The 9,343-nt window shown below is 39.6% G+C and overlaps 1 long non-coding RNA gene across 1 annotated transcript; it reads left to right on the top strand.

Moving 5' to 3' along the window:
• Positions 1–5,047: 5,047 nt before the first annotated feature.
• LOC137143036 (uncharacterized) lies at positions 5,048–8,821 on the top strand. Its single transcript, XR_010917085.1, has 2 exons — positions 5,048–5,129; positions 5,536–8,821. It is a non-coding gene; the product is annotated as an uncharacterized lncRNA (long non-coding RNA).
• Positions 8,822–9,343: the final 522 nt, after the last annotated feature.

Below are 9,343 nucleotides of genomic sequence, written 5' to 3'. Positions count from 1 at the left end.
CTTCCAATACGTAGAACAGCCTGCACCTCGTACAGACCAAATGGCTTCTAAGACAAACATGGCATATCCTGTGCAGGTCACAACAGCTGATTGCTCACTATCCATATTATCTTCCTTCTAAGAGCTTCTTCAGATGTTTTATTTATTACTCACAGAAGCCTGAAAGGTGAAAAACTCTGTGGGAACTCCCAGGCAAACTCCCTCTGTTTGCTTCTCCTCTGTTCACAGCTCACATGGTTCACAACTGACTACTTTTTTATAAGGCTGCTGACTCGGGCTCAAAGGAGTTGCCTGGCTCAAAGCCTCACCCTCCAATCAACTACTCAAGGACCACCTGGAACAAAACACTCCCAGTTCACACTTTTCAAACACACAGTCAAATTGTCAAACAATCCCTGCAATTAGCACCAGCCAAACAAATGGTCTCAGCAGACAGACACTTAGATATTCACCCCATGAGCTCAAGAGGTCCAGAGCTTGACTCATGGGACCTTCCGAACCAATTTTGAACAGGCCAAGATCAATGTGCAGCCAGCCTTTACACCTGGGGCCAATAAGAGTATCCCACATGTGGCTGTAGGCAAAGACAGACAAAGTCACACATCACTGATGACTGCCCTTTGACCAGATGTGATGATGATTTGAGGGCTCTATACTTTGCCGATGAGGCTGCTGCAAATTGGCTTGGTGAGCTCTGCATCTGATAAGAAGAAGGGAGAAGCCAAAACGAATTGTACTGTGGTGATCCCGGGCTGAAGGAGCAGTTCGCTAGCCAGCCTAATTTAGAGCAGCCCTTAGGTTGCTCTAAGTTACTTTGTGGGGCTTGGTGGGACCAAGGATCAGGGAAGTGGGAAGATGGTTTACAGGCATACCTTCAGTATCCTGTGAATCTGAAAAAGGTGGAATCATCCCATCTCTTCTCTTGTGTGTGTGTGTGCATATCCTAGAACAGAATCTTCTTTATGGAAGTATTAGTCTTAGGATTCAAGTTCAGTTTTATTATCTAACATTCACCGCATCTTTTTAAAACTTCTTTCTAGATAATATCTTCCTAATTTATATCTACAAAGTGAATTATTCTTCCAGGTACATTATTTTTCACATCTTTTCATCAAATTTAATTTCACCTTGGCTGGCCTATGTCTCAAATTATCCAGATCCCTTTGTATTTTGAATTAATCGGTGCTACATTAACGTTGTCATCGAGATCATTCATTAAATATTTATAATCTCAGACACAGTTCAGAATCCCATGATGTTCCAGTTGAGATAATCAAATATTTTTTATAAAAAACAAATGACTTTTATCTACCACATTCCCCTGTCAATCTTGTTTTTCTTATGCCATAAAGCTGATCATATTATTTTGGCACAAGTTGTGCTTCACAAATTAATGCAAGCTATTTTGTCATAATTACCTCCTCTCTTGTTGCAAAGAAATCAACTCCATTTTTGCCAGTATACTACCTAGGATTGAAATCAGCTAAACAGATCAGTAATTACTTGTGTCATTCAATATATTTTTTAAGAATTGTAATTGGATACCTTTCCTCTAATGCATTTGCTGTCTAAAATAAGATATATATTATCATTCTTGGTTCCATGATGGCTTCAAGCAATTCCTTCAAGATCCTATGATGCACCCTCCCCTGTTCTGGAAATATATATACAGTATATTAAATTTAATTAAGTTATTTTTCTATCTCCTTATTATAGCCACAGGATTTATTGAGAGAACTTTATGATGGTGATTGGAATTCATTATGTTTCACAGTCACTCAGCATTTATGAGTTTCATCAGTTAATATCTCCCATGAAGGTAAAAGTAAATTTTGTAACTGTTTCAATGGGAGAAGAATCTGACTCAAAGGAAGCAAGAGAAATGGAGAGATCTGTTTAGCTAATCAGAATTCTAAGAACAGTTACTGCAACACAATTCACTCTATGCAAAACTTAAAACAAGATAAGAAATGGGTCTTCTCCTGGTCACATGGAAGAAGTAAGTGGGAGGTCAGTTGCCTCTGGAGCATTGACCAGCCATTCCCTAGACTCCAAAACAAACCTCAAACACAAGATTGTCTTATCTCCTGAGTGGACCCCTTCCACTCCTGGCCTGTTTTAAAGAGGAATTCTAGAGGTAGCAACTGTAAGAAGCAACCATGTCAGCATTGCTCTACGTGCCTGTTGGGAACTGGACAACAATGTAGATGCAGTGGGTCTCTGTACAGAAAGCCTTGGCCACTGGTATGACTCTGGGGATCCATGGGTTCTGGGGGACAAACTCCTATTTCCTCACTCATTTTCTAGACACACAACCCTAAGTGAAGAATTCAGAGGACACTAGGTAAGGGGAATCTTATGAAGTTTCATGTCCCCCACATGAGTTATTTTCCAAATTGGGCAACATATGGGCCTTTAATAGGTTTGATGTTTTACCAAAGCTATAAATTCAGTTATTCAATAAGCATTAACAACCAATATATGGGAAATATTAACAAAACATTTTCTGAGTGAGAAGCAGAAGATTGATTTGCTACTTCTTCATACTGCACTGTCTTTTCTCAAGTGATATTTAATGCCCCACGGGTGGGATTTAATTGAACAGTCAACAGAATGACTTTGCTAAGAGTCTCATTTCTGATAACATATTCTAATCTACTCTTTTTCTCTGCCAAACAACCATTTTAGTTTTTCTAGGATTTCTTTAGCTGCTTTTTTCATTTTAACTGTCCAGACCTTATGTTTTAGTTGATATACAGATAGACAGTTGGAATAAATACATTGTCAAACACATGAGATAGAAGACCATGTTATGAAAACAGAAAAAAATCACCACTTTATATAATAGGGGTTGTATTCTCCTCAGAGTTACACAAGTACAACTCCATTGACTTCAGCAGAATCGCACTGGTGTAACTGACAGAAGAATTAGACTTTCATATTCCATTGGCCTTATATGACACATTCATGAATGGCTGAGACACAGTTAAGATATAATGTAAGTGGCTAAGAAAACTCATATAACATCTGGTATTTATCAGCACAGTTTTCTTGGTGTGCTCTGGGACATATGGCCAATAGACAGTTGGGGAAAAGAGGAAACCTAACATGACAGGATAAAGAATATGGAAATCAAGGTGGTAACACCACATGAGTGACACACCAATTCACAAGCATTAATATCGCTATGGTAGATTAACTAAAAGCTACACCTTTGAACATCACCAGACATTCAAATTATTTTATCCCCCTTTTTTCTATTGGACTGTACCTTTATATCTTGCCTTGTGCAGCTACACCATGCCTGCACAGCTCAGAGAAGGAACTGTATGTCAGGGGAGTTTATTCCCATACCACACAGGGTCAGCGCCACTAGCCAATACCGGTACCCAAATATTTAAAGGTATCTGGGCATTGTTCCACTCAGTGTAGCAAGGTCTAAGTGATTTAGCTGTCTAAGTCTCATTTTAAAGTGACTTGTGCACTTAGGAGCCTAAGGACCTAAGTTACTTTTGAAAATGGGACTTAGCTATCTAACTCACTTAGGCCTCACAGCTCTGAGCAAAGCAACACCTGAATACCTTTAAAAATCCGGGCCCAAGGCTCCACTCATTTCTTGCTCCTCTCTGCTTTCTTCCTCTCCATTTATGGTGGGGTGCGTGAGGGAAGGATGGTTATCAGATACACAATCCCTGCACCTGCAGCCAAGATGCTTGGAGGCTGAGCAAGGCATTGTATATATAGCTCTTACCTCCCATTATGATTCTGTGCAGCAGAAGTCTAGCCATGCAGGTTTGTGTGTTCAGTGAAAGGAAGAAACAACTTCCATTTGGTTTTGACTTTCCTCCTGTCCCTATTACAGCATGGAGACAGGAAAACAATAAGGAATCTTCTTTAGCTACAGGTTCTGCTTGGTCCCAGCTTTACTGACCATCAAGCAGTGTTGCATAACTTTCTATACCTGTCATTTCTTTGAATTGTGTTCATTGGGGCATGTGAAATTTAAAAGTCTGCTTCCTTGTGTCATCATTTGAAAGTCGGCAGCAAAAGCAATGGCAGATCATTAGAGAGTATGAGCTTTTCGGCATCTGTGTAAGAGGCATTATGAGCTGATGGCATTGAGGTGATTCTTTCACTACTCTCACTGAAATGAACATAAATTTCAAGCAGAGCTGGTGGGAAAATGGGTTATTTTTCCCTACGGAAAATTTCAGCTTTTCAGAGAAAAATAAAATAACTGAAAACTTTCAGCCAAAAATCACACCATGGTGCCTCATACTCTAGTTTCATCTATGGGCCAGGCTCCTGGCCAGACTATATCTCCCATGATGCACTGTCTTCCTGTAAAGGGCTCATGCTGTCCCCACCTTCCCTCTCGCAGTGAGGTAGGGTACGGTGGGTGTGTCTTGCCTAAATATCCCCCAACTGGTTCATTGATAAATTCACCAAATGTATTATGTATTAAACAGTATTAAACAAATGTATTTAACAGTGCCCCCTAACCCCCTTCTGAGGGATCCCATTTAGTGATGGAAAGTTCAACAGAAACATAAGAAAGACCTTCAATAGGCTTCTCAGCAGCAAAACAGACTCCATCTGAGTTTATCACACCCAGCAGTCTATCAGAGCCACATCCAGGCCTTTAACCCATGGCTCATGGTCAACCTTGATTCCTTCCCTGGAGCTAGGGCCTCCCTGCTAACTGCAGCTATTTTCTAGGCATCACTACAACCTCCTGAAGCTATTTGGGAAGTCTCTCCCTAAGTGTCTTTCCCTGGAAGTTCTCATGCTCTGTTCTAGGGTGAATTCCTCTTTGTAGAGGCCTCCTGTCTCTAGGAGAGCACCACTGCAAGTGAGGTATCCTTGCCTTTTACCAGGTGCAAGGAGGCCTTAGTCAATTAACTGCAAACTGGCCACCTTGGCAGTTAGTTACTTGCAGGTGGATCAAGATAGGCTTGTTCTCAAAGATGCCCATCACAGCTGGACAGAGCTCTGACTCCTCTTAAAAAGGCTGGCCACTCTATTATGCTCCCCTTTTGCTGAGCTGCTGCATTGCATCATGGAAGCCCCTGGCCATGGGGCATTATGGGAATGATAGCCCAATACAGATCTATTGAAAAGAGGGGGAGGTAAGCAGCAAGCAGACAGACTAAAACTCCCAGGAGGCACCACAGCAACATTTTAAAATCTTTTTTTTCTTCTGTTTTTGGTTGCTGTTCTTTGGGTTTGGAGTGGTTTGGAGTTTTTTGTTTGTAGGGTTTTTGGGGGTCAAAAAGAGTCAAAGTTTTCTGTGGAAAGCAGACACTTTTCATAAAAAGTGTTTAGTAGAAAACTGACTTTTCCATCTGAAAACAATTTTGATGAAAATGTTTTGACTAGCTATAAATTAGATATGGACTTCAGTGGGTGCAGAAATGGGCCTTGCTCATTGACAGAATCTGCTCTTTTCTTGTTGAATAAGGTGTACAGTACATAGCATATAGTTAGATTTGTACAGCTTTAGATGGTCACCATAACTACTTTCCTTCTGCCTAGGTTTGAAATTCACACTCTAATACACATGTTTGGCCAAAGCCTGCTGAAATGCAAATGACCCACATCAACTCCTTCCCCTGAAAAATCCACAGAAAGGCACTCTGAAGGAAGAAATCTCTACAAGGATCCCCTCAAGGAAATTTCCCACTGTGTCCTGGCAGGCATGTGTGGTCTGTCCCAGCACTGCAGAAAAAGCAGTAGAGCCCAATCCCCAACTTGGAAGATTCCCAGAGATGCAAGGGAGTCCAGGGCCAGGGCCATTTGTTTTGAGACCTCTATTTCTCCTCAGGGTCCTGGCAGTAAACCAGTTCCTTGGCAAAGGGGGTCCAACGGAGCTACACTACCAAGAACTACAAGGAGCTACACGGGAAAGTTAATACAGAGTGGGCTCATATTAGCTTTTTGATTCATTGTCTCTATTTAGCTCTGCAGCAATGTAGTATCCTAGCCTTGCTACCTCCATGCCTTCCTCAGCCTCTATCTCCTTCCTCAAGGCAGACTACAGATCACCAGTGTGGGAGGAGTGGATGTCAAATGTCATAGAAGTGATTGAGCCTCTCCTCAACGTGGAAGGTAGGAAATGAGTACCCTTTATGCTGCATGGATATAAGGGTCATAGTCTGGGTATGTGCCCACTAAGGTTTAGTTTACTTAGCATACAGCCAACGCTCCTATCTGGCTGTGAAGACTCACAGAAGAAAACTAAATTAATCTATGGCTAAGAGAAGCCATGACCAGGACTTGTCGCTTCAATTGTTTTTGTTTTTTGAAAAATGGAATTTGTATTTTCAAATGGCTTATTTCTATTTTCATTTTGTATTTTCCTTCCTTATGTAGTTTGCATTCAGCAGCAACACTTTCCTCGATATTATTTATGGATAAACTTGCCCTTGATAAGAAGGAAGCCTCTATAGTAGTGATATATGTCTGTGTTGGTCCTTTTATTATTTTTCTAGTGTGCATTGCTTGCAAAAACCATGGCTGGTCAGCACTTATTCTCCACTATACTATATTTGAGATTGTCAGGGTTTTTTTTAAATGTACATGTACCCAGTGAGGTGGATGAGTACATTTTTAAAAAATCCAAATCAAACAAATAATAATATGGAGCTCCAGTGGGAATGCCTTCTGTGTAGTTCCCTGGGGTATTCTCACACACACCTGCATAATAAAACTAACTGTACACAGGATTAAGTATTGCCTATAATTGGATCACAATGCTTGAGAGTTGATGACCAGTAAATTTTTAGCCATATGACATTCTTTCTACTTTACTTATGTTTTTAAGATGAAGAAACTGATTTACAAGGCATTTCTATACAAAAGGACCTCCATTTCAGTCTGTCTGCCTCCTTAGATGTGTAGACAGATCAACGCCCTTTTTTCTAGGTACTGAATCTCTGTATAGAATAGGCTAAGTAGTCGGAAAGGCTCTATAGTCCAACTCTGACATTGCTAGTATAGAACCTGTTCTATACTTGTGTAATATGTTTTATGCCACCCTGAAAAAAACAATTTCCTAGTAAGAGTTATTTTACGGGAGTCTGCATACTTTGCATACATCTTCTGAGTACTACTTACAATATTGTTTTCTTGATTTTTGTTCTAAATTCTAAGGATTATTAAATAAAGCTTCAAAAAATTTTTAAAAAATTACGCTAGAGTACTCTATGTATTTAGTTTAAAGGAAAAGGTAAGAATATATCACACACTACTATTCTTTAAGGAATAGTAGTGTAACACGAAAACCTATTAAAAGCAGATGATATATTCCTTCTTTTTCAGTACTAAGACAACCAGATACGTAATTCAACCTTTATAACTGTTGGGTATTTGGTGCCAGTTATCAGTGTTCAGTTGCCATCGTACATCCCCCTAACAGACTGCAGTACATCTACAATTAATTAGGAGGAGCGGTTGCTACTGGCACTGGAATCCAGGATCTTCAGTTATTAAAGCAAGAGCTCTGTCATTGATCTACAGGGAGTTCTCTATTAGTTTAGGCCAGCAGGCTCTCTATTATCCTTAACCCAGCTTTTCTAAAAATCCATTTCCTTCTGCACCATATAATGACAAAATCCTCAGTGTCAAGAAGGGAGTCAGATATATCTGAAAGTAGAGGAAGCAGCTAAAAATAAATTGCTTAAGAGCCCATGGAGTATATTCTCTCTCACTTAAAAGCAAGGCTGAAAATGAGGAAGTTTCAAATATCTCAGTGGAACTACTGCTTAGAATTCATCGTGCTTGTTAACAAAGTAAAATGAGTGGTTCTCATCTATGATCCATAGACCACTGGGGACCCACAGAGAGCAGGCTGGGCACATGGTGCTAAATCTCTTCCTTGTTTCCATCTGCTAGACCTAATTAAAAAGAAGCTGAAAATACATTAAAATTACTTTTCCATGTAAGCAATTGCTGCAGTTGTTACAGCAATGTTCTGTGATTGCAAATGGGAGAGGAGGTAGTCAGTATGAAAGGAGAGACATTCCGTGTGACTGTCTGCTGTTAAGCTGTGGCTCACTCTATGAAAAAGTTGGAGAATCCTGCCATATCTGCAGGAGAAATTTTCAACAGTACATGATTTATTGCAGGAATAGGATAGTTATATACTGTATGGACCATGAATTAAACACTAGTATATGGAAAAAATAGGACTCTATTATCATCAGGAACGCTTAATAGATTGCCAGAATATGCAAAAAGTGAGCGGATTATGAGATTCACTCTTAAAGAATGGACTATAAAAAAAAACTTTGAGAACAGAATCACTGGCTTTTATTGAGCAACAGGAACAGAACCTGGAGAAATACACCCTCCCACCTCCACCCCCACTGATACTGTGAAAGAATGAGGATAGTCCACAATTGTTCACATGCTGATCATTGGAGCACTCTGTGCCTGAGACCTCAAGAATGAGACTGTGTTATGGGACTGTAAGGTGCCCAGATGTTATGCCAAGCAGATGTGGCAGTTGGTTTCCAATACTATTGGTTGGTCGAGGGACATTGATACTGAACACGTTGCTGGACACCGCCAATATGAAGATAATATATCCAGCCCACTAACTGAGAAATGACAAGACTGAAGGATTCTTTGAAGTGATATAACTAACTAGTGTACTTTCTTCTTCTATGTTCTATGCTTAACCACTAACCCTTGTGTGCATTTTCTACAAGGGAGAATTGTCAGCTCATACCACTTATCACTCTTTCTCTCCATTTGTAATCTATGGTTATTAAATCTTTTTTGATAAATACTCCAGCTGTGCCTATTCTTATTTATAATATGTAGTCAATAACTTCTGTGTTCTATAATTATAAATATTTCCTAATAAAAGTTTTAATCTGTTCTTATCCGTTTAATTACATTTGGCTTAATATAAGGTCTCACAACATTGACTCCTTTGCAGACAAGGAAGATAAATATATTTTACAATAGTCATCTGTTGTCTGTTATAACTAGTCTCCATATTTATATAAAAGGCACATAGGGCTAAACATTATCAAGTTTTTAACATCAATCAAACTTTCCTACTCTGTCTTCTATAAAGTTTCCAGAGTGAATTTTAAAAAGAAAAAATATATAATACAGCTAAAAGCTGAAAGAAGTGTAGTAATGACCTGTATAGAATCATAAAAACATAAACATTTAGGGATGGAAAGAACTTCAAAAGATCAGCAAATCCAGCCACCTGCACTCAGGCAGGACCAAGTAAACCTAGGGCTTGTCTACACTTACCTTGGAGATTCGGCGGCAGTCAACTGGAGTTACGCAAGCTATGCAAAAAACTTGCATAACTCCTGTCGAC

The sequence above is a fragment of the Emydura macquarii genome, unplaced genomic scaffold (genome assembly GCF_026122565.2).
Source record: "Emydura macquarii macquarii isolate MOO-44397 ecotype Brisbane River unplaced genomic scaffold, CSIRO-AGI_Emac_v2 contig_3295, whole genome shotgun sequence".
NCBI classification, from domain to species: Eukaryota; Metazoa; Chordata; order Testudines; family Chelidae; genus Emydura; species Emydura macquarii.
The sequence above is the reverse complement of the archived record's forward strand: the minus strand, read 5'-3'. Positions and strand labels throughout refer to the sequence as shown.